General features: G+C 40.1%; 1 protein-coding gene across 8 annotated transcripts in view; it reads left to right on the top strand.

The window, feature by feature from the left end:
- The window catches only part of LMO7 (LIM domain 7), a 130,658-nt gene that overhangs the window by 57,765 nt on the left and 46,523 nt on the right, over nucleotides 1–26,370 (top strand). The window lies entirely within an intron of this gene.

The raw sequence follows: 26,370 nt of genomic DNA, 5'->3' as shown, positions 1-26,370 counted from the left end.
ATGGGAAGCTGACTCGCTCCATTGAAAAGTTAATTACGTGTCACTTGATTACCCAGAGGGCAAGCTGGTCTTCAGAGGGTTTCCAGAGAGAGTCATATGTGTGTCAGGAGAGAAATGCTGTCTGATCAGGCACTTTATCTGATCTTTTAAATTTATTATTAGAAATTACTTACTTCATACCTTCAAGCTGGATTTCTTCAAAACTTACAGGATGCCAGGCATCAGAAGAGGAATACTGTTTCATGTTGATACCTGATACCAATGTCTGTCTTTTGCATTATCCTCTGTTAACCCTTGGACTCAGCATTAAAAGTAAATAATTTCTTGTCACAAAGAGGGAAAACTTTTTTATATGCTGATTTTTAGAAAAGATTGCATTTGATTTGGGGTTTTCTAACCTTGCTAAGCAAATCCATCTTGCTGCCATCACCAGAGGCTAACTGCCCACATCTTAAACCATCTGCGATAGGTTGTGCAGGGTAATATTAACATGTGCCTGAAGGAGTGTGCATTTTGACACCTTGGCAGTATTGCTGTGTTCTGTCGTTGCACTGCCGTTAGCATGTGCTTTTTATCTACCCAAAATAGATTCAATAAACTGTTGCTTAAACACTCAGCTTTTCAGGCTGGGATGGCTGAGAACAGGGTGCTGCTAGGATGTACACAGGTACTGCTGGGCATAAGAAAATGCCTGGTTTTCCTTGTATGTGGAAAACAGATAAGAGGAAGGTACTATCAGAAAGCTGGGTCCTCATCTGTTGCTAAGGAGGAGATGAGAGTTGAATCTCACATCAGAGCAAAACCAGTCTCTAACACTGACTGGGAAGTTGCATTTCTGTCCCTGTCACACTTGGCCTTCTGTAGACTTGTCTAATTGCTCTGATGCCTCTAGTGCTGGAAAGGTCCTCCAGGAGGAATGCCTCTCCTCTGAGGATGATGAAGAGGTGTTTCCTCTGTTCCTCCTGTTTCTGCTGCCTGGCAGTTCCGTGTGGTACCTCCTCCATCTTGCCTTGTGGGAAGTCATATGCCTTTAAGCTGTTCACATCTCAGAGCACTGTCCTGTCCCACCTGGGCAGGCTCCCTTTCCAGCAGGAGAAATTTTATCCTCATACCTCATTTCTGAGCATGCTTGCTGCCTTTCAGTGTACCTTTGCTGATAGCACTCGATCTTTCTGTCTCATCAACAATAATGTCAAGCAACTAAGAAGTACCGAACTCTATTTGTACGTGGTGTAATGTTCTTGTATCACCTAAGTTAAGGTGAAGACCCTCTGTTACTCATGGCTTGCCATAAGCTGTACTAAGAAATAATCTTCCTATCTGGTAACGAGGTTGCAACTTTCACTTGTATGCCCATGTATCATCTCAGTTACAGTAAAAAAAACCAAAATAATGTGAAACCCTCCTGTGTAATTCCTGCTAGTATCTGGGACAGGAGAGGCAAGAATCCTCTTAAATATCTAGACTCTAAGTTCCAAGTGATTATGCGATTATCCTTTTTGCAGAGAAAAAGCTCCTTGAAATTTTATTGTGTAGAAGTTTGTGTGAAGAGGGCTGGTTAAAATTACTGGTTGCTGTTTAAAGCCTTGCAAACTCTATGCTGTGCCAGATCAGCAATGAGATTAGTTGTCGGGTGATGTGGAAAAATATACTGGTGTGGCATGGATGGTTTCTTTTCTGCCAATGAAAATGGGAGTGTGGATTAATGTCTGAGATTTATAGTTCAGCCTTTCTGTAAATCTGCAGAAGTTATTGCTCAACGATATAGTGCAGTAATGTGTCATGTGTTCCAATAAAGATTATCCAGATGGATTTATTCCTCACATACTGTGTCCGGCAGTCATGTGCATATAGTCTTGTTTTGTGGCTAGATACTTGTGTAAATGCATATGTGTCCCTCTTCAGTTCTTTCAGTATATTTGATTTTTTTTCTTTTAGCCTAGGATTTTATTATTTTTAATCAAAGGAGATGTTATTTTTAAAGCCCAGCAGCCTTGGCTTTTTTTCTATACTAATGCCAAGGTTGTCTTAATATTTCATTTGATTCTTTTTTAGTTCTATCACAGTAAGAATGTAATATGAGCTTAGTGACTCTCAGTTGTCAGCATGGTTACTATTTTAAAATGTTAAGTACTTCCTTACCCAGCTTTTTAGAGGTGACACACCCAGTTGTTCCCAGCTGTGGAAGAGTTTTTCGTAAAATCATGCCACGGTGTTAAAAGTGAGAGTTTCAGTTCTAACAGAATTTGTTACCCCAATTACCAGTTTTGAAGGAGGCAGCCTGAACAATCAGACTGGTGGCATAATTAAAACTTGCCTTGTCTTTCAAGCGAATTAATTTTTTCATCTGAAAAAAATTCTAATTCTGTAAAATGAGGTATCCGCTTAAAGAATCTCATTAAATACTAATAATAAATCCAAACAATGGTGAGTTAATATTAAACTAAGCAAAAAAATTCTGAAACAATTCAGTGCCTTAATCTTAAATGGCAAGCTTTTTTAAAGCTACCATGAGCCCCTGAGTCCTGATGCTTAAGTTTTACTATATTAATTTCATTCTTCAATAAAATATCAAATTAAAATATTTGGCGTCTATAATATTATTACCACAGTGTTATATTTAGAGTAGGTCTTGAATGAAACTCAAAAATTGTCTCCAAAGATAGCTGGAAATATCTCAGCACCTTGCAAAACTTGCTATTTGGATAAGGCCTTCAACTTTTTGCTGCTCTGTACTTTTTCTTGTATTCGTTATTGATCTTGTATGTTCAATGAAGTGTAAATCTTATTAAAAAAACAGAAGAACCCTGTCAGAGAAGTGTTGCTGAAGTAGGATTGAGCACATATGTGAGATGAAGTATCAGAGGTCTCAATCTAGCCTTGGCATTTCTATCTCTTGGCTAATTGTAACATAGCAATTTAATGCTCATTTAGCTCAATTATTTTTCATAATTTCCTAAAGCAAAGAACAACCCTAGAAAAACGTGAATGCTGTGCTTTCTTTAGAATAAAACTCTATACAACTAGAGCCAACTGGAAAGAAGTAACAACTGTTATCTGTCATGTTCATCCTCGTGTTCAAGCATTTCAGAAGCTGAATTTTTGGGACAGGCTCTCTATTTCAGTTCAGAGATAACACTTTCTGAATTTAAAATACCACAAAAAGGCTGTTCAGAGATGAGATGCTTTTAAAATAAAGCTTGATGAAATGGAATAGTTGCTAAGCGATGCAGTTGTAAGCATATGTTCTGCAGGTCCTTATCCATCAGGAGCAGGATACGTTTCATCGGGTTTTCTTACAATTAGATAAGAATGAACGATATATCAATCATACCAACATAAACTATTTTAAACTTATGTACAGAATCACTATCTGCTATATCCCATCTATTGTCCCTTATTAAGCACCCGTCTCCTTTTAGGGACTGTCAAAAGGAAGCCTTCTAGCACCAAGTTAAGCCAAACACAAAGCATCCTCTAGTACCTACCTTCTTTATCCTGTAAATCAGATTACAATGACGCCAGCACCTCCTTTCAGTGATGAAATTGCCTCCCTTGTCTTTTTTGGTGCAACCACTAAATGTGCAGATATAACAAGGGTCCTGAAAATAGCAGTGAAACAGTAGCAGAGAGGGGTTGAATGCAGACATAGCTTCTTCCAGCACTCTGTTGAGTCCTTTAGCAACTTCCTGTTCTTCATGTGGTAGGAAAATAACTGTAGACTTTAGTTTCTAATTAGAAAAGAGATTTTTTTTCCCCCAATTTTTTTTATTATTTATGTTGACAGTTTCTCATGAATTTTATGTTCTTCCTGTCTAGTCCTGCACAATATGCCAGGTTTCCTGTTTCCTGCTCAGGATCATTTCGTCTGCCTGGTCAAAACAGAAATTTCACTTTGCCTTCATTATGTGTTGAATGTTATCATTGCCAAATAGATCACTGAAGAAAGCAATCTGCATAGAAACTACTGAAAAGATAGCCTTTCTGAGTGGAGGATGGTTGTCAGCAGTCTTAGAAATTTGGGGGTTCCAGAGCTTTAATCATGAAAGCAGTAGCACACCTCAGTCTTTGGAGGAATTTTTTAGGGTTGCTTTGCCACTAGTGCTCAGCTCTGAACTGTCTGGCATGCGACTTACCCGCTTGAGGTAAAATGGTAAGATACTCCTTTAGGACATCTATCCCATTTTCTGCTTTGAGAACTGCCATATTTTGTTCAAAGGAGGCAGAGTCAAATACCCTGAAAATGAAGACTTGTCAATTTTTGGACAGGTAGGTCAGAACTGGTATTTGCTTTTGATAATACTGAATTCATACTTAGGTCTTCTTCCGTATCCAATGTATTTGCAGAGTTACTGTATCTTCTTGGAATCTTTTTTTGCTCAAGAATTTCATGCGTAAGACCACATGATGGAGCTGAACCTGAATTTGCTGGGCAGATTTTTTTCCAAGAAACATGCATTTTAATGATTTGAAAAACTTAGTTCTAATTTAGCTTCAAAAAAAAGAAAAAACCAAAACACACAACACGGAACCACCCTTTCCTGCTTTCCTGCCTTTTTATTTTGTGTAGAATAGAAATTTGTGGACTGGATGAAAGCCAAGTGCTTCAGAGCAAGAAGCATGGTAGTAGTTAGTCCAGAACTTATACCTGTGTGACTGAAGAGTCAATCACCCCAAAAGGCTTGAGCATAGAGGTCTAAAACTATATCTGAATCCGGGTTGAGATGAAGGGAATAAAAGACAGCATTTTGTGGGTCTTGAAAGCAGAAATGCAAACCATTTAGCCAAAATTTAATTAGGACAATGCATTCTACTTTTTTTAAATATTCAGGGAAATCACATTTTACACATGTGGTTGTAATAGCTTTTCAGTGTGGTAACTGAGTCTCCTAGTGACACTTGAAATGGAAAAGTGCAGCACCCTCACTTCAGTGTGACTCTAGAAATGTTCTGACTCTGTAAGTGTGGAAATTTTCTTTTTGTTATGGGCATTTTCATAGAAATAGGTAATATTTATAGCAGCTAATCTTCCTTTCCATAGCTGTATTCTAAATGTTGGAATTGATGTATTTGTTTTGCATAGGATATAACTAATTTCAAGGTAATGCATTTTGTGTGTTCAACTTCTAGTCATACTGATGACAGTTATGTAGAGGTAAAACAATGAAAAGAGTGTATTTTATCAGTCTTGTGAAACTCTGGTGCTTAGCATAAAATATTCACGCTCATGGAATTAACTTGCCTAAGCTTTAAATCATTCCAGTAAAACCGTTGTAGGCAATAAAATGTTGCAGACTTTGGACCATACCTACAAGAAATTTACCTCCAACTCTAAAGTGTAAAGTCTATAAAGTGTGTTGGGTGTGGTGCTGTTCAATCTTTCTACTTTATCTGTGAAGTTTCTGGTCGTTAGGAGAAATGTTTGAAATTGTTCATTTCTTCTGTTGAATAATTTAACGGTTAATAATTTACACTCCCTTTATGGGATATACTCTTGAGAGTGTTTGATTTTGCCATTTATCTATTTTGAGAGATTATTCTGCTGTAAGAATGAAAAGCTGCTGGTGTTGTACGCCTGTACCTTCAAATCTACAGGAGGAGCATGGACAAATTTGGAAAAAAATAACATAAGTGTGTGTTAGTTGTATCAAGAGCAATTCAGGTATCTCTAGTTAAACACAGATCTATAGCCCTATACTGGAATTTAAATAGTTATGCTACAAAACGGAACGATTTGGTGAAGGAGGTTACAGTAGCTTTCTGCTGGAAGGGGTTGATTTGTTTAAAGTCTCCATTTTTGCTCCTATTACATTTTAAAAGTATCTCTGGAATAACTTTTGTAGGTACAAAACCATTATTCCTAAAAGCCTTTGCAATACCTTTTCAATGCTCTTCTGCTTTAAGAGAAATATCTGTAACTTCTTAGGATTCCCACGGGAATCCATCTAAACTTTAGGCACCTGTATTCATTTTAAGCATGCATGTCAATCCTCTAACATCCCAGGATTAAATGGAGTTTATAAAACAATGCAGTAGAGGGAAGAAGGCAATTTGGATGAGTAGCAGTGAGTTATGAAAGAAGGTAAAGAGAAAATCTGCATTTTTTTGGTGGTGATTTTTTTTCATACAAAAAAAAAAGTGCTTGTGTCTGAGGTTGGAAATTGAAGCACTTCTAAAAAGGATAAGCTGGTGTTACCTTAATATCAATTACATAGAACATGTATACAGCTTCACTATCTTATTATTTTTATTTTACCGCTAAATTCCTGAAGTTCAGTTAGCCTTTCTGTAGACAGACAACTCACTAGGAAGAGCTCTTATATTTAAATACTGGGGGGAATCTGACTTCTTTTAAGTTTTCCATGGATACAGGAGTTCGTTAACCATACTCTCTAAATAGGGAAAGTAAAGCTGAACAGTGTATTGACAGTTCTGGATCCTACTTCATGCAAAACCCTAATTTTGGCCACTTTTTTTTCTTAGCTGTGGTTAATACTATTGTTACACTGCTTTCAGAGATTTCAACTCTATTAGTTTTACTGCTTAATTGGGGCACTCATAATATCCTTCACAGTAGCATTAACAGGTTTTTCTGCTGTGAGTACTACAGAGCGTAATTGGTAATGCAATAACAAAATCAAATGTTTTTATGAAGCGCATGTCGAGGGTTGCAGGGTTGTTTTCATCTTGTCACTGAAACCAGTTAAATGAAATAATGTCTTGCCACATGGTTAGAAGACAAGAAGGGGTGGGGTGGGGGGAATGAGGAGTGCTGGGTAGCGGCCAAGCTTAACCACACAAAGGCATGATCTTTTTGTGTTTCTTTTAAATGATAGAGATCTGTTGTCTTTAAGAAACAAAAGGAAAAACCCCAGAAACAATGAAAGAAAACCTAACTGGAGAACTCTTCTCCAGGCTGAACAAGCTGGACGATCAAACTCAGGATCTCCAGCCCCTACCATCTTGGTGGCCTCCACTCAACTTGCTCCAGTTTACGATTGTCTGTCATGTACTGGGAGGTACCAAACTGGAGATGTCAGCATTATAGATGTGGCATAACAAGTGCGGAGAGGAAGGGGGCGATGATCAGGTCCATCAGCCTTCTGGCCTTGCTCCATTTCATACAGCCCTGGGTTCTGTTGGCCATCGTTGCAGGGGTCTGCTTCTGGCTGACGTTCAGCACAGCAGGACCCCCAAGCCTGGCTGCCCACCCTGCTCTGCTACCACAGGGGTTAGGTCCATTGCAGGGGCAAGACTTGGACTTTGTCCTCCTTGAATGTCATGAGGTTCCTGCAGAGCTGGTCCTCCCAGCAGCCCTACCCTCTGGCGTATCATCTGTGCCCTCCCCACACTCCTGTCTGCTCAGGGAGGGAGCGCAGTATCAGAAACTGACTCAGAAAGAAAAATTTTGAAAGCTGCGGCCGATTGCTGGGACTAGAGTAAGAAGGTTGACTAATGCAGATGGTACTTCCTCTTTCCCTTCTAGAAAAAGTCCTGCGAATGTAAACACGTACACACCTTTGAACCCAGTATGCACAGATACGCATCAACTGACGTGGATTCCAATGCGTTAATATGATAAAATACTTAACTGGGGTGGGGAAAGGGAGGGTAAGTTCAAAATACTTCTGCTTTTGCAAAGGCTATTAAATTACAGAGAGCCACTTGTGCCCTGTGAATAAACGCTGAAATATGCTTGTCAGATTTATGGCGCAGTAATGTATTCTTTTTAACTCTGTGACCTGGTGTTTGTAAGATGCTCTCAGCTGTGATCGTTTTCTGGGGTGAGGGATACACTTGGTAAAGCACTAGCTAAAAATTCCCAAGTTAACAGAAGGCACAGTATATTTATGATTTGACTTGAAGATGCGATGTATTTTCATCAGAGATCTGTGCAGTTAGGGAATTGCTGCACAATTCCACAAACTAGTCCTAATCTGTCCAAATTTACCAGTGTCAGCTACCCTAGTAAACAGCTTTTAATAGCCATTTGCAGGTTAATTTTTCATAAACTGAGGTTTTTCATGTACGAAATAGGAGAAAAACTTGGGTTACTTTAAGTGAGTAAAGGAAAACCAGAACAATTCCAACTCTGTATATGGAATTATGAGTTCTGGAACAGCTGATAGTGCTCAGGTCTGAGGTAATGGGATTAGGAGTTTTGTGAGAGGTTTTTGGAGGTATCTATTCAGTGTTCAGTACCAGTCCAAGAAAAAAGAAAAGAAAACCAACAACAACCAAAAAACACAACCCAAAGAAAGCCCAACATCCCCCCCGTAAAAACCCAGCCACAAACAAAACCCAAGCATTGTTAAGAAGTATTAGGAGTAGGAAAAACAATGGCACATCACTGTGCTGCTGCAGGTAATCTGGCGTTTGCCAGTGTTTTAAATACCATGTGAAGCTTTGTGCATTGATCGTTTTCCCTTTCCTTGCTATCCCACTTCACCTCCCCAAATTCCCCCAAAATCAGATCTGTGGAACTGGAAGATCTTCATCCTCATGGCATTTCTCTGACAAAAAGTAGGAATACCTTCTGCTGCAGGTTTAGTTAAACACACTAGAAGTCCTGAGCTGGAGAGAGAGATGACAGTTGAAGAGAAGAGGTGGACAAAGTAGCAAGCTTAAAACAAACAAACAAACAAAAAACCGCTAGCAGATGGCATGGGTAAAGTGGTTCAGCTAGTCGCTGTGTCCCATGTTGTACAAATAATCGATGCCCCATTGTTTGGTTCAATAGGCTCTCTTGTCAACAGATGCTGTGGGTGATAAAAGTTTACTTGAGGTCAAGTAGTAGTGGAGGAGTTCACAGAGGGAAATCTCATAAGAGTTACTTAGTACAGGGAAACCATGTCTAGCTTGGGAAGCCCCCAACGGAGAAGCATCTTGGCTGCTCTGTTTTTACTCTTCCTTAGGCAACCAGTTGGGATTGCACGGGAGGATGGGATCCTGGGCTAGATAGAGTTTTGATCTGGCCCCATGTGGATGTTCCTCTGTGTAGTTTTGAAAAGGTCACATCCAGCTAAAAGCTGCTTTTCATTTCTGTAGATCTATGATAACCTCCTTGAAGAAGCAAAACTAAGGAAAAAATCAGACACAAATTTTATGGAGGCAATTAATTTGATCTACTAAATCAAACAGGCAATCTACCATTGTTAAGCTTTAGCAAGCCTGGAACACTCTATGCAAAGATATCTGAAAAGATGAATAAAATTGGGGTAGGTCTCTCAGTCTAGCCCAGTGCCTGACTACTTCTATATGTAACCAGGTTGTGCAGTCATGGGGAAAAATATTATTATGACTACTTAGTAATTTAACATTTGATGGTTTTTCATCAAGCCGTTTGAAATTTTAGTAAACGTTTCATAAGAATTATAAATAAGAATGGCTGAAATTCTCTTGAAATAAGCTGGCACATGTATTTTAATATACTATATTCAGCATTGTTACTTAAAACCTACTTTAGCTCTGAAGAGATCAGTTAATTAAAGAGGTTTTGTTACTGATTTTGGCATGGGTAATGTAACTGTAAGATCACACATCAGATGGTTATGCAGAAGGTGCACCCACCCAGATTGAATAAGTGCAGAATAAGATGCATCAGTAATGATACTCCTCTGCTGTGCTCGTCCTTCAGAATGCTTGCTTTCTCTGTGCAGAACATTGTATTCTTTGAAATCTGAGCTTGCCTCTTGTGTTGAGTGTTGACTGCTGTTAAGAAATCATACAAAAGTCACTGAGCACTGGTTATTTACTAGTATTTGCCATTTCACTGCAATGTTTTCGTTCCTTCAAGTGGGGAAAAAAATTTTCCTGCGAAAGGACACTTTTCTTTTTATAAATAACACTTTGTCTTTCTGAAGCATTTTCTTCTTGGAGCTGTGACCAAATTCCTTAGTTTAATTTACTCTTCTCTAATACTGTTGGAATAATTCGTGAGTGTATTCAGCAAGCTAGTTTGTTTAGCTATTAAGTAATCTATACAGAAACCTCCAGTTATCCAGGTGGTGTAGTCAGTCTAGAGTGGTGATCATCACCAAAATGATGTGGCTGCATTAGTAAATTACTTCTGTTTTAAGTATTATTTTTCATTGATCAGGTCGGATTTGAAATCTATGAATCTGGGGACTGATGGCACCAAACATGGTACCCAAGCAGGTGTTCCCAAGCTGTGCTTGCTTGGGTATGGTGTGAGCAATGAGTGTACAGCAGCTGCTCTTCAGCTGTGCATGAGGCTGCAGACACAGGAGGACACGTCCAGCTCATCACCTGCCTTTCCAGCACTGCTTTGAGAGATTGTGCTGGTTCAGACCCTCAAAATAGATTAGGGCAGGTACTTCGCACTTATATTGTGTTAGGCACCTGCCAAAGTTGCTTGATAAACTTTCTTCCTTTATTGGACAGCGTGAGATTTATCAGGAGAAGAGCTGGACTGAAGGACTGACTGGTGCTTCTTGGTTTTCTCAGAAAATTTATTTACACGATGGGGCATTGCAGTGAAAGGGCAGAGAAGGCGGTGGTGAAAGCTGGGCAAGGTAAAAACCACGAAGAATCTGAATCTAAAGAGGATTCAAAATCCATTCTCAAATTGGAGCTTAATCTGAGCAGTTGTGAAATCTTCACTGAACTCAAATTTGAACTGAAATAGGGCTGAGAAGAGATAGGAAATCTTAAGATTAAGAATGAACTTAGTACATGAAAGTTCACTTCTTAACACTTTTTAAGCCTTTACCCTACATACTTTCCCAAAGGATGAATTTTACAGTGAAAAACTGCAATGGCATGAAATACTGTCTAAACAGAAATAAAAATTGAATATAATGATACGTGAGGAGAATCAAAGACAAAGGCTTGGTTCCCTCAAGCAGCTTAAGTATGATCGCGTAAGTGAAAATGCTTTTGTAGAAGTCGGTCAAAAAACAGTGAATGCTTCTTCCCAGGTAGCACAGCTTGTGAAAAAGAAAGGAGTCCACTGGTTCAAGCAGTACACAGCTTCCCTTTGTTTTACTTGATCAGAGGTAGGTCTGCACAATAAGGTGGGCTGGGTTGGCTTAGCACCTAGGCCATGGGAACAACAGCCTCTTCTGCTAATACTGCAAGTACTGACCCAGAGCTGTGTCCCATCACAGTGCATCTGGAGCATCTGTTGAAGGCACCTGTGACTGTCCTGCTGGAGTAACATCACATCACAGCTGTCTCCTTTACCCATTTTTCCCCTTCCACAAGAGCTTTAGTATTTCTGTACCATGCTGCCTGGTGTAGCTATCTAACCTGAGCTCTGCCTAAATTACCATGTTCCTCTACAGAACTTGTTAGAGGACAGTGTAGCAAGGACAAAAGAAATTGCAGCAAAACTTGATTCAAAGCTAATGTGAAAAAAAATCAAGCTTTTTTTTTTTTGCTATTTTTTAATTAAGTATGACAGAGAAATGGATCTCACCTGGTCACTAGTATTGGAGAAGCATTTCAAGTTATTGTCAGCATCACCAAAATGCATTTTCTCACTTTCAAGTACAACATCTTATGTGGCAAAATGGTTTGCATTTATGAATTGTAGTTGCCTACAGATTTTTGGTTTTTTGTTCAGGTCCAAGATGAGCCTGAATCGAAAGTTTTCTATACTGGCTTAATTCCGGTTCAGGAGAGGCGGGGAAGCAGTGAACACTGCAGATCTCTTCTTGTCTCCTGTTGCCCAGGAATGTGTTTGTTTGGTTTCCATCATGTAAAAATGGCGTATTGCTGTCTGATCAGTCAGAGGGGAGAGAGAAACGCACTTTTGTCTCCTGAGGAAGGAATCGTTTTGATGGACATGTACCAAAGGCACGCGTACCTTACTTATAGAAGGGGCTTTTGTTTGCAGAATTTTTTGTCAGGAAAGCAAATATGTTCAAGCTCCTAGAAACTGTTTGGCCAAGCTTAATTGCATGTAGGTTTTGGCACACAAGGTTTAACGGAATATGTTTCTGTTACTTGTGCATCTGTAGTTGCAGGAGAGGCTGGGCTTCTTACAAGCTGAACTAAGGAGCAGTGAAAAAGGTGGAAGAAAACCGCTAAACAATGTTTTTCTACCTTCATCCATGAGAGGGTACTTCAGCTAATTACTTCAGGTTACTTCAGCTCTTGGTACTGTGACTTCTCTGTTAATGCCTTATGTTTAATTATGAAGATTCCCTTCAGTTTCAAAACAGCTGTGTTATGATTAATCTTTACCTGTAATATATTCTAGAATCTGCTTTTACTGTAAATGAAGAGGGATTGGTGTCCTCTCAGTTTCTAGTTCCTTGGCCGTAGGTGATCCGCGTGCCACCACTGCTATCATTCAGAATAGTCTTCTGATAGCTCTCCAGCTAATTTGGGATCCTAGTGAAGATGCTTTCTCACTGTTTGCATTCTCCATTGCTCAGACATCTCTGCCAGGCAACTCAAAAAACAAACAGCAGCACCAGCTCAGCCTCAGAGAGTACACGCTTTGAAGTAGAGGGCAGGTGACTGTTATAAAAGGTTAGTCTTTAATGGTATTACAAAAAGTAGCTGTAGAGATTTCCATGCATTTGTTTATTAAAGTGTGTAATGCCCTGATCCTTACAAAAAATAATTAGTGGGTAATTATTAGAAAAAATTACCTTCTACTTTCCTTGGCAGTGGAGGATATAGCAGAAATTAGTTTATAGCCAGGATTTGAAAAATGGGGCTCTTTTTTTAAGTGTTGGTCAACACAGCAAGATACAGGGACAAAGACAAGAGTATAAGACAAACTGGGTATAGATGGTCAACTTAAAAGCCCTGTAGAAGAGAGGGGGCAGAAAAAGAAGTTGGCACATTAAACAAAGCATATTGCAGTCCATTCTAATCTTTGTACCTGCAATAAAATTAATTACTTAAGAGAGTAAGTACTGCAATACTGTGTTCATGGCATAATTATACATTTAATTTTTCATAAAGAATTGCTTTTTGGTTTGACTAAAGCTTTCTTACCACTGGTGGTACTCCCTGGCCGGTCGTCAACTTGTGAAAGCACTTTGGCAAGGGTCAGTTGTAGCTGTGAAACACAGAATCCTCTATGTAAGCCAAAAATAAAAGCCTTTTTGAAGAAAGCAGAATTCCAAACCAGGTTTTATTTCTGTAACTAGCTCTGGAATCATGAGCGTGTTAGTGAACATATTTTTGAGGGGAATTAGTATGACACTCAAAAGGAGTATATTTGGGATTTCATACATTGTAAATCAGCACAGAATGAATTTAAATGTGCACTTACGTGTTTTAAAAGGCTTGTTTACTTCACATCCAATCTGCTGATTTCTATGCTATCAGCATTCATCAGTGCTAAAATTTCAATGTCGGTGCTTAAAAAGAGAAGCAGTTTGGGAGTGCTTTTGACAGGAGTTAGTTTTTTCTCTTTGCAAAGAACAATACCTCTGTGCTTTTAATTTGTTGTTCTTTTCCTGTTGGCTTTCCTTTCTGAAACATTGCCTAGTTTCTGTTGGTGACTTTATTATACAAAAAAGTTAATGTGTGTACCTATCCTGTGTCTGTTAGGGTTTTTCCCTCAGGGGTTTAAGTAATAACTATGTTATTTTTAATAATTGTTCAAATAATTACATACTTGACATTCTGTTCAGCATTCATGCAACAGTTTGGATTTCTTTCACCAGCAAAAGCTTCCACAGATTCTTTCCTACCTGAAAAAATTCTCGGGGTGCATACTTTTACATGTACTCCATGTGCTGTTTTCCAACCAAAGAGAAATGTGGTGTGGCAGAAGACTTCACATTCTTCTTTCTTTTTGAGCAATAAATATCTGACTACTGCAGTGGTTCTGAATCAGTGTCTTCCAATAAATTAGCATCAAACAGATGGCTGTTTTGTTATATCATGAGCAGTTTTTGATAGTACTGATTTATGTTATTAAAGATGAGCTTGCATAACTTACACTGCAGTATAAGCTATTTTTGAGTATCTTAGAAAACTTGTACCCTGTACTACTTTGCCATAAAAGTATTTCCTTGATCATGAAAACTGTTGCTTGTCTTTGTATCTTCACTTGCTAGAAAAACATCTACAACAGCAGGTTAATTGTGCCATGAAACTGCATTTATACTGAAAAGTAGAGAGGATAATATGTTAAGAGCACTCCAGCTATTTTTTCATGGCCTTCTGCACCCATCTAATGCTATGCAGCAAGAAAGTGAAAGTATATTGCAAAAGCATTCAGTGTTGTGTGGATAATGTGGTCAACAGTTTGCTGTCTGGCAACCAAACTGACGATAATGCTCAAGGTTATCTCCCATGTATGGGCTCTGTGGGTCAAAGGGTGAAGGTATTTCCATCCTTCTCTTCTCCTGTACTTTATGGTCGTTGCCTTCCTGTCAAGGAGCAGCTGAGTTTTGCTGCAGTTTCACAACCTTGTCCTAAACCATCAGTAGAGACTGATTTATCCTCTCCTCATAGGAGGATGCTACCGGCTATTCCTCCGTTGCACTGAGTTGATTTCTTGTAGCTCTGTTAGCCTGGAGGTGAAAAGGAGGAGGGGAGACCTTGGAAGAGTCTCACTGTTGCAATATGCACCTTGGTGATGAGACCTCTGAGATGGCTTCTGGCATGGTTCTTCCCCAATTATAATTTGTTTCAGGTAGGCTACATTAGAATTAGGTGTAATCAAGAGGAGAAACATCCGATTAGTTTTAGCAAATTGCCTTTTGCATTTCTCATCCTGTCTAGATTATCAGCCTTAATTGGGGGATGATAAGGTCTTGGCTTTTCGCTGAATTGCAAAACAGTGAATATAGCGACAGCACTGTTGTTGAGATTTCTGAATCAAATAGAGCTTAAAAACTTGATCACAAGGGCTGCTTCCATAGTCACTTCCAAGGTAGCAGGTCTGGATTTAGCACTCACTAACCCAACCTGCATACTGTCCCTTACGAAACTGGTGCCAATGACATACTTTGCAGTTTAACCGTTACTTTGATTTAATCTTTGCAATTATTAATGCAGTAATGATTGCCATTCGCAAGGTTTTCAAGAGACCCTTAGTCTTCAGAAGCTAAGGATGCCTAGATGAGTCTCAGGGTTTCTGTTAACCTTATCTGGCTGCCTGGTCTTTGTGTAGAAATGTTGAGGATTTTTGGGGAAAGGATTTGTAGAATAGCCTCTTACAGAGCTCAAGAGTTACTTTTGTGTTGTGGTTTGATTGACTTCTGGGAAGGATAGCTTACCACCACCGTGAAGCCTATTTCTCCAGTGCTTCATCTGGCTAGGCAGTTAGTGAAATTCTGCAGATGGCTAACTGTAGTTTCCAAGAGCTGGTGCATATAGTATCTTCTTTCTCTTGAGAAGGAAGATTCCTAATTTAGCATTTACTCATGCATTCATTAAAGATGTTGGGAATATTGCCATGCCTCACTTGGAGCAGAATCAGATCGTTTTGTTCCACTCCCTACCACCAGACTTAGTTGTAATAGCTTGTTGGAGCATTTTGATGGTGTCTTAATTGGTGTATTAAGCTTTTTTTTTCCCTCAGTCATCAGTTTTGTGGTACAAATTACATACTTCATGAGTACCAGTGAAAGAGAGGTGTGAGATCATCTATAGTTCCCTGGCTGGGATTGTTTTCCCATATCATTAATTTTGTTCAAGTTTTTATTCTCAGATTCCTCTAACTTTACAACAGAAACTCTCAAGTGACTAATAGCACATTTGGTTTCAGTAGGTTGGGACACACAGAATTGATGTAAATTCTCCAACTTCAGAGGTATATAAGGTATATGGTCAGACTAGCTTAACTTTTTTTTTAACCTTCTCTCCCCCTTTTTGCCTCCCACACAGACTTTCTAACACTCTGGCAAAGCAAGTATTTGGACTTTTACCCATTCTCTCACTTTGGAGTTACAAAGCATTTATTTTTCCAACATTAAAAACTTGGCCAGAAAACTGGCTCAAAAGGCTTAATGTTTTGAGCAAACGTTTAAAAATACCCTCTGACTTGGCTGCTCTAGGTAGCATTAAAGCACTGTTGTCCACTGGAGTGGACAAACTCTTTTTCCCCAAATAAACTCATAAAAAAAGCTCATACTTATCCAGTAATATTGACAGCAACAAATTGAATTTAGTAATTTCAAACGTGACAGAAATAAATCTGAAGGAACCTGAATAATTGCATCATTAAATAGCCACCTTACGTGTGGATGTTGCAGGAGCTAAGGATTAGAGGTGAAAATTGTAGCAAATATGGAATATAATACCTGCTAATCTTAGATCTTGTCTGTTCTCCATAACAAAGGGGCACATTTTTGCTTTGTGAATTTTACTTGATTTTTGTATCTTGGTTTTGTTTTAAATGCTGTTGCTGTTTCATGCCATGTCTTCTGGGTAAAAGCAGAGAAGCCTCCGCTCAGCAGGGAGAGTTGGTTCAAGGGAATACATAATCTTCAAGCATTCTTTTCTGGCAAGGGTGAACAGATTAACATTTGAGTCTGTATTAATTGAAGTGCTCTTTCCTGACTCTAAATATGTCTTAAAAAATGAAGGCAGATCAAGAAAAACATAGGAAATAATAAAATTCAATTGTATCTGTGGGCCTCACTTCTGTTGGGCATACATGCATCAACCTAAGTTAATAGAGAACCAACTTCAGCACAGAAGTCAGGTTCAGTCTGTGTTTCATACTTCTGTGCTCTGTGCGATGAGTGATGAGGTTGTGCTCTGGATTGCTAGGGTAACCCAAAGAAACATAGAGAAAATATGGCAAAATTTCAAAGAGGAAGCCTTATAATTTCTTCAGTGCTTATTTGCTAGTGAAATATTTTGCCAAAATATTACTGAGAAAACCCAGTAGTCCTTTAAAGTTTTTATTCCAAATGCAGAGACTAAACTAAATGATGTAGTCATGCAGTAGTGATTTATTTCTACTTAAGAACAAATTCCAACACCACTTTAACTTGTTTCCAAAATCTTTATCATGGAATAAGCTGTGCTTACCTTGTACCTCCATTTTGTCATCTTCACTTTGTCCATCTCTATAAATAAATATAAATTCTTTCCAAAATCCTAGCTCTATGACACTTTCCCCAAAGCTCTGCTTCTAGTAACCCCACTTTAAACTGTGAAAGCGTTCGTTCTTTAATAATATGACAAAAGCTGAGAATAAAAAGAGGGGCTGGGGTAGACACTGCCCCAGTTCTGTCGTCCTGTACAATAGTTTGGCCAGCACTAAACTGGAATTGTTCTAGGGGGAAAAATGAGCTGTCAGAAATCTCTGCAAGTGAGTCCCAAGGGCTGCATATCCCACATACCCCCAAAACACAGGGGGTCTGTCTCCTCTTGAGAGGATATATCCATCCTCATGCTTATACCTGTCATTATGGGTCTGGGCTCCCCTGCAGAGATGGTGACTGGAGTGGGCTGAAATCAGGATTATTTCCCACCCACAGGCCATGGATAGGGCATCTGTAGTTTCTCTTGTTAACTCTTAGTGAGTCACCTCTCCGCTGAACTATTTTCTGTGTATGCGTTAGAACAATAGCGACTGAGCAGATACCTATTTTGACTGGTGAAACTCAGTGTTAGCACAGGTGTGAGCATAGCGGTACCCAGATTAAGTTACTGTCAGTCATCTTTTTTTCTTTATCAGCAGATACGTTCGTTGCCAAATATCCAGTATGAATTATGCAGTAACACCTCATAGACATGAGGTGGTTTTTGTTGGTTTTTTTTTTTTTTTTGGGGGGGGGGGGTGTGTTTGTTTTACACAGCATGAGAAATGAAATAAACCTTCTGAAGTCACTATGGAGTGTTATAAGCTGTGGTGGGCTGTTTTCATATACACGAGGCACTTGTACATCACCACCTGTTTGCTTGACACAAAAATAAGAGGATTACATTTACCAAATCTTTCTCTGGGCATGGACCAAGGGATGAGATTGAATGCAGGAGGGGTTTTCGGGTTATTTTTCTCCTCTCCAATTATATAGGCTATAAAAACCTCTCTGTCTTTCTGAGCAAGCAAAATTGTATAATTTGCCAAATCCTAGCTCTTCCCAAGGGACCACCTTTGAATGCTTTATCCGAATTGAATGATAGTATTAATCCCTGGGGGTTCAAGGGTAAAAGAGTGCACGCAGGCAGTTGCTGTGGAGTGTTTGGTAGATGGAAAATTTTTTACCCTGGCTTACCTTGCAGTAATTTCTTTATCCGTGCCCTGAGTTGGTGCAGAGGTGTCTGAGAGGTGCTTTAGAGGGAATAAACGAGTCAGTAGTGAGGGCTATTCTACAAAATTACCTCTGGTACCTGCATGTGGGGGGAGGGGATGTTGAAATATTTCAGTTGGATGTAAGAGTGGGAGTGAAAATGAGAACAGTTTTAGAAATACTTAATAATGCTAAAGAGGCATCAGGCAATAAAAAAGTGAATTTCAGTGTTGTCTTGAAGAAATGCTAACTGTGAGTTGCCATGGTTGCTGCAGCTTAGCTAAAGCAAATAATATACTTCACACAGAATATTTTTTTGTAAAATGCTGTTGAACCATTTCTGTGCTAGTTAACAGCTGCACCTTTGTGTGTCTTGTATATATTTCTAAAAACTTACAGCATTGCACTTAATTGCCTATTTTGATACTTATTTTTCAGAGCGACTCCCCAGATATACCAACTGTTCCTTTTGGAAAGAATGCTAGCATAAGTGTGTGTTCCCCATATGGATTTCTCTTCAAATTAATCTACAAAATTTACACAAGATGGTCTAGCTTGGGGGGGGGAGGAATGAAGGGAAAGGATCTTCAAAACTGAATGCAAGAAAAATTAATGTAGGTGATGATTCAGATGATCAACAGGATGAGCTCAAGTCTGTTGATTTAAGGGGGGGGGGGGAAGTATAAAAAGCAGAAGGGGTAACATTTACTATAACCCTGGTGCCATGGTCAACTGAATTATGTACAGGTTTAAAAAAAAAAAGGGGGGGGGGAGGGCAGGCAACAGGGTGGTAAAAGAAGCAGAGTTGGAGTGACCCAGCAAAGTGATATGCTCCAAGTTCTAAAGACCAATGCTTTGGAAGTTATAAAAAATCTGTAGGGTGTGTAAATAGTCATATGATAGCTATCTATCCATTTATCTTAATTGCTGTGTTTAAGTAGGTCTTCTTTTTTTCTTGAAAAGCAACTACTTTCACCTCTGAAATTCAAACATCCTCTTGAATGCAAACAAACTGATTTCATCTGAGAACTCCTAACACTCTGTGTGAGCTTGGAGTCAGTTCTGCAGCTTCTAATTCCATGCACAGAGAGTCTATAATTTCTCATAAAAGTCAATGGATGTTCTCATGCTTCATGGCCAAAGAATATGGCATGTGTCTGGTAGCTTTCAGAAACAAAATGCCTGCTATTTATTTTTCCATAGGTACTAGTCTAGACCTGGAATTTAAAGTAACCAGTACAGACTGGGGAAAAATTCTAGAGTTGCCCTGGAAAAAAACAAACAAAACAGTAGAAGAAATATCCAGTTTAAGCACCTGTAATAAGTAAAACCACTGAGATTTTTAGGGGGTTTTAGGAATGGAGTAAGAAAAAGACTCAAAAAGGGACCAGTCAACAAAGCTACACTAATTATTAAATACTTTGATTTTTCTTTGCTATAGCTTAAAATTTGAGCAGGAAGCTGCTACCTCTCAGTCTCATCTTTCTGTGCAAGTTGTTGCTGCAGCAATGCTCCATCCCTCTTCCCCTACCCACCCCTGAGACGAGAGCCAAGGAGTGCTCAGACTGTCAGCCAGGCTCCTCTGCACAGGCTTGTTTTTCTGGGGATGGTTTTGGGGGTTGTTTTGGGGGTTTTATTTCTGGTTTTATTTGACAGTTATACCTTCTGCCCTACACTATCCTAAATATTAGTTTTCTCTTTGGGAGAATCTGTAGATTTGACTGAGATATGAAGAAGCTGGCAGAGACGGACCACCCAGGGAGGGGTCGGAAAAGAGTGTGAGGAAATGGATAATGTGAGTGTCCGGTGACTTGCTGGGGCTGGTGCACGTTTCTAGAAGTGCCTGTTTTGGTTTTGATAAGGGATTTAAGAATAGCGTGGAAGCGTAATGGGTGAGATCAGCAAGGAAACACCATGCTCAAGTGGAAGTATGAAAGGACAGGCTCTGAGGTGATGGGCGGGATGTGTTCCCACAGAGGGTGTTGGCCGGCTGCGTTCCCTCTCCACCTTTCCCCTCATGGGCATCTCCTCTCCACCCCTTGGCCCCGTCATTAGTGGGCGAGAGCATGGGGTGGGGACAAGCTGCTCAGTCATCAGGGCCTACAGAGCTCCTTGCTGCCAGCCAGTGGTTTTGTAGGGGCGTGGAGAAACACTTCATTTTATACTGTCATTTTATACCTGACTTCGTGTGCTGTTATAATGTGAGTGGCATTGGGTCCAGCGGATGTGTTGCTATGGAAAATATATGTGCTTTTTATAGTCAGATAGAAAGGTGCATTTCCAAAAGCTGTTCTTGAATGCTGTGGCCATAGCCCGACCATTTTATTTCCAGCAATCACGGCAGTGGACTGTGGTTCTCAGGGTTGAATATCAGTTTGCTAAGAATCCAAGTGGTGGAGGAATGTCCTCATGTTTCTATACCCCTGTGGCAGCCCCATCTTCCACTGCAGCCTTTCTATTCTCAGCAGCACGTGGGAATTCAGTGAGATCCGATAACGGCAATATTAATAGCAGTTGAGTAGGTGGCCAAAGAGGTTGAAATTTAGCGCAAGCCTGCTGCTAGTTGGACAGCCCCCGTTTGTCTCCTGCACAGCATACCTCGGCGGGGGTGGAGAATCCTTCAAACCCTCCAACATCTTCCTCAGAAGCATAAGTGAAGCTTGGCAAGGAGCTCAGGATCGGGCTTGTTCTGCAGTGTGCTGACCTGCTTCTGCCGCCAAGCCAGGGCATGGCTCTTCCAAGTCCTTCAAGGGGTATCTGGGAGGTAGAAACGCTGCCTTGGTGGATGGAAGTTCAAAAGGAGAGCACTGATATGTCTTTTTAAACAGAAATCTGTTCAAGTCCTGTGTTTGTGAGATCTATAGTTCAGAGGAAGGGATAGAAAACAGATAGCTTTGGCAGCTGCTGGGGTTTCTGGAGTATTCGTCACCAGGGGAAGGGTTTGGCACTGGGCAGGGTGCATTTGTCACTGGCACATTCCCTTCTATCAGTGGGAGTGTCTCTCTCCCTTCTTTCTCCCCGTAAATGGGTTCAGATTTTTCTTATCTCTTTGGGCATGACCATGTGGCCTCTCCTTGGCAGATAACTGTCGTTTAATGGAGGAGGATACTCTGATCTAGGTGTTTTGGGTTTGGTTTTGGTTTGGTTGGTTGGTTGGTTGGTTTTTTAAATCATAGATTGATATCTGTATTTTAAATATGTTTCCATATGAGAAACAGACCCTTAGAAAGCCATGCTTTCTGAACAGGATGCTGTAAAATCATCTTCCAGAATTTTGCTCAGACTTCTGGTATCTTGGATTTGGTCTTGAGCTCCACATTGATGTTCTCCGTGGAAAATAACAGAGTGAAGCGTCAGAGTAGATTTGACATCATAAGTTGTTAGTTGCTGGCATTTAGTATGTATTAGAATGTGAGGGAACCAAGTCATATAATGTGTTACGAAAACAAAATACAAGCTATTAAGTTTCTTTGTTAGAAGTTTTGAAATAAGTCAAACCTAAACTTAAACCTACTTAAAATGCACTGCTCTTTTTGTAAGGAGGCACTGGGGAGGTGTATGTGTGTCAGCATTGCCAATGGTTATATTTTATAATTGGTTAAAGTCTAGTTTATGATTTCTTAAAGTACTGTGGTCTGCTGGCAACTGTAAGGTATATGAATGTCTTGTACAATTTTTTCTTTAAGTACCTCAAAGAACATTAAAATAACACTAGCAGGCTTTCCTCGCTCCTTGGAGCTAAGTGTCAGTACATAAAAGGGAAGCACAGAGTGCCTCTGGCTGGGGTTTCGTCATGCAGAGACTCTCAGGGTACCGGCATGTGGAGCGGCACCAAGCCCCCTGCCCGTTCCTCTGCGGGCAACATTTTGCCTCTACCATGGTGCTGACACAGTCAATTGTATGAGCATGCTGGAAAACAGATGAATGAGTTAATATACATTTTCAACCCCCAAATTAGGAAAATCCCAAACAAAGAAGTGGACACAGCCCTCTGGTCCTGATGCACAATGTGGAACCGCAGCATGATTCAGAGTTGTGTTGGCATAACCGTGGGGGCAGCAAACAGGAGTGTGGCCTAAAGGGAAAGGGAGACCAGGAAATCCTTAAGCTAGAGCTGCTGCCAAAGCATTTGTATTATCAGGCTAGAGCCTTGGTCGCTAATTTGGCTATTTAACCTGGAGCAAAAAGTGGAGCTGAGAATAAATTCCTTGAGCTGTGTCTCAGCCTGCTGATCTGCCCTGTCAATTTGCTTTATTCTTGTAGAGTCATCTTCATTAGAGAAACATCCATTGGTCTGTGCTAGCTGGGCTTAAGTAGTGTTTGTGGATATGCTTTGTGTTCAAGCATAACGGAGGTATTTGGTCTCTAACTGCTAACAAAGGAGAGCTATTTGTGTGCTATTTGTATTTTGTCTGTTTGCTAAAGGATTGACGTAGACGAGATGATTTACACTGAAGGTATTATTTCTCCACAGATGGTTATTTCACATCTTTTTGCATCAGTGTTCAACTTGGAATCATGCAGTTGTACTTCATAATTATTATAATAACTCCCACATATTGTTATCTCTTGGCCTTTAGACTTCCATGCTGTGTTTGGTAGATATTTTCCAGGAGAGCTAATCTTGAAGTTGTACATAAACTTTTATTGAAGCCACTGCCAACAACTAAGGTTCACACTTTTAATTAAGGTTGTACGTTTAAAATTTTGGCAATTTGGAGTTGGGGTTTGACATTGGGGTTAGATTAGATAACACAGAGGATCAGTGTTACTTCTCTTTTAAACTTCAGAATGAATGCTAAAATGCTGAGACTGTGGCAAGAGCAGATGACGTATTCAGATTAAAATTCTTTCTGCAGTCTCTTAACCGCTCTCCTTAGCAGCTTCCTTTGCTTAGTTCAGACATCTTTAGCAAAGTTGCGTTGTTAGTGAAAGGAGAGATAAAAACCTCTGGGAAGACAGAGAAGGTATTGTTTGAAATAACATGAAGTGGTTTGGTAGGAGGTGTTGCATTGTCATTTGGACAGGAACCCACTTCTTTCAGCAGATTGTTTTTAAGATGCAGCCTTGGCTGTGCCCTCCAAAGCAAAGCAGCAGCCTGCTTATAACTTTCAGTGTAATGGCATTCCTTTATTCGAGTCAGAAATTAGGTTTAACAAAATAATATTCTCATAAAGAATATAGTCTTCATCAACTGGGCTCTGTGAGGATTTTAGATGGAAATATCAAAAAGCGGACTACTTTGACAATTGCCCAGTGTAGGATTGGAGTTTATTTGCATTGATAAAGATACTTCAGCAAGTGGGATACCCCTTCAGTTCCTAGGATAGCTTTCACAGGACAAATGTCTCCACAAGCACTGTTGTGTGTGCACTTCAATGATACACATGTTCAAAATAACGTTATAATTGTTCAGCAGTGTTTAAAAAGCTTAAGGGCCACATTGCTGAAGTTCTTGCACTCCATGTTCTGATCTCTTCAAATACAGTGTGAGAAACTGAGGTTTTCGGCGTCGTGTGCTTAGAGCCGGACTTGAGAAGGGGAGCGGAGGTGGGAGCAGGAGCTGGCTGTTGGGTAGTAATAGGTTGCCAGAGAAGGTAGGTTCATGCCTCCTCTCACAGCAGCAAGAACTTGCTGTGCTTGAAGTTGATGCCTGTCTTGTCCCCTGCTATGAACTGTAGTTGTTCAGTGTTATATACAAGAGCCTGGTTGAATTCTTTGCATAGTGCTGCGTAGTATTTTCATTTTGATGATGCTTTATGAAGGAGAACTTCTATTTAATACAATTATTTCATTTTGTGTTTTCATTTACTGCAATTGAGTTAAAATCTTGCTTTTTTATTTTGATGCTCACAGGAAAAAGTCTTTCCTCTTAAAAGCTCTTCAGTTTGTATCACACTTCTATCCAATAGCTGTTTGCCCAGCTATTTTAAATGCAATATGCTGGAGGGTAACTGGGCAATGGCTTGTGCATGTAAGCTCATATGTGCGTTGTGAGCTTGGCCAGGTTGTACATATAAAAGGCTCTTATTTCACACGGAGAATGATAGCAAGTGGATCCAAACTGCATTGTTTGCAAGTGGCGTGCCTCAGAGGAGAAGCATCTTTGAAGTTTGTAGGTGACTTTTAAGGCCTTGCAGTAAGATAACAGCATTGCTTCTTTACTCAGAATTTTCTTTTAGCAAAAAGATTATATACCTATTGTTTTGTACAGATTTTAGGACAATACACTAGCCATCCAGAATCCTCCTCTTTTCCTTGGTTAAATGCCATTGAAGAATTAATATATGCCTATATAAATGAGGAACTGATTGCTCTAGATTAGCTGGAGTTTTCTTGTTTTGTTTTTTTCTTCTGCTCAGACTTCCATCTATCGTGACAAGTTGCTTAAAAGGTTTAGAGACCAATAGGCGTAGTTCAGAGAAAAAGAAAGCAGTAATGCAAGTGAAGAAACTTTTTCAACAAAGGCTAGCCGGCGTGTCCATTTGCTTCCATTGTTAGCCAAGCAAACATGTGAATAGAGTACTGTCTCATTTGAGTGTGTGAAGTACCTCCGTGTCTCCACCTTGGGTCTCAACTGTGCTCACTGGTTTACCTGAATGTCTGAAGTTTTGCAGTGTTCATAGCCCAAGTACGCAGGTCTAGTGTATTTACAGTTATTCCTGTATAGAAAATATATTAAAATGTAAAGGCAGCTGAATGTTGCTCCTGTTGCAAATGGTTTACCTAAACGATCCCAGAGAACTCAAGGAAAGCAGAAATGGACACCATCATGTTCAATCTCGTAGCTTTGTTCTACGTGAAGGCTGGCAACCTTTTGGATACAGGCTCCAGCTGACTAAAGGCGGAGTTTTTCGCTGCTTGCTAGGCTGATAAAATTTGGAAGCAAACTTTAAGGCATCCTTAGCAAGGGCATGCATGGCCTCTGCTTTTATAATTGCAATTAACAGAAGACATTCTGCCCTAATGAAAGGCTCTTAGACCTTGAAGCTGGAGTGTAAACCTTTAGAATGCTCTGTCAGATGTGGGAAGTGAAATGACACCACCACAAGAATAATTTTCCATCCCCTTGGGAAACCAGTCTGTCTCTGATCAGCACATTAGTTTGTGGTCATGGTGTATCCTGCAGCGTGGACACTAGAAACAAAATCCATGTACTGAAGAAAAGGAAGAAGAAAAATTTCTCCAATATCATGCCTAATGAAAAAAGAACAATGTGTTCGGAAGGGGTGGTTTTATTAAAAAAAAAAGTGTAAATATTTCACATGGAAAGAGAAGGATTCCTCATTATCCATGCGAAAGAGGTGACTGGTATTCTAGTCAGCAACATTTTTGGCATGTGATGTTAAGGAAGCTATAGGTGGGGATTGCACAGGTCAGATCTGGCTCAGGACTTTGTGCTCCTGGCAGCCTGATTTCTTTGTGGTGGGGGGGACATGCAAGGCAATTACAGCCACATTGAGTGGGAGTTGGTACTCTCAAGCTAGGAGGAAAGAGGAGGAGGGATGGTCTTGTTCCTGCTGGTTGTCATGTCGCACTGAATATCATATTTCTGTGAAGAGTGCCATCTATGTTGACCGGGCCCTGTCGTCATTTAGTTACCTCATAACTGTCTCCTGAATGGTTTATTTTACCTTTCCCCTGCAACCTCTAACTAGCTTGTTCCTAGATGGCCAGAAACAGCATACATTGTTGGTCTGACCTATTACAGAGCTCTGCGTAGGTCTTTCTGCCACCATATGTTAATTCATGGGGGTTTTTTGTTTGAACCCTCTCACCATGCTGTGTGTGAACCTTGCCTCTGAGCCACTCCAAACCAACAGTGTGTGGGGCAGCTGGAAAATCATTTCGATGTATGTAAGCTGCTTGCCGTTCCATAGCCGCTGGCAGTGTGGGCGGGAGTGTTGTGCAGCTGCTGTGTGCAGTCCAGCCCTGAATATTTACACCTGAGGACTGAGTCTGTGGTACCCCACATTTGGGAGGCTCCTATCCAAAAAGTTTTCTTCTTGTCCTTAAAATGAGCAGGAGGACTCACCACTGAGTGTGCGTTGGTGCACTTCCAAGGGGTGCCACAAATTGGCTATATATATATTTAAAAAGTTTACTAATGTCAGTGATTGCATGTTTGGGTTGGGGTGCGTGTGTGTGTGGTTTTGTTTTATTTTTTGGGTTTTTTTGAGGAACA

The sequence above is a fragment of the Phalacrocorax carbo genome, chromosome 1, assembly GCF_963921805.1.
Source record: "Phalacrocorax carbo chromosome 1, bPhaCar2.1, whole genome shotgun sequence".
NCBI classification, from domain to species: Eukaryota; Metazoa; Chordata; class Aves; order Suliformes; family Phalacrocoracidae; genus Phalacrocorax; species Phalacrocorax carbo.
The sequence above is the reverse complement of the archived record's forward strand: the minus strand, read 5'-3'. Positions and strand labels throughout refer to the sequence as shown.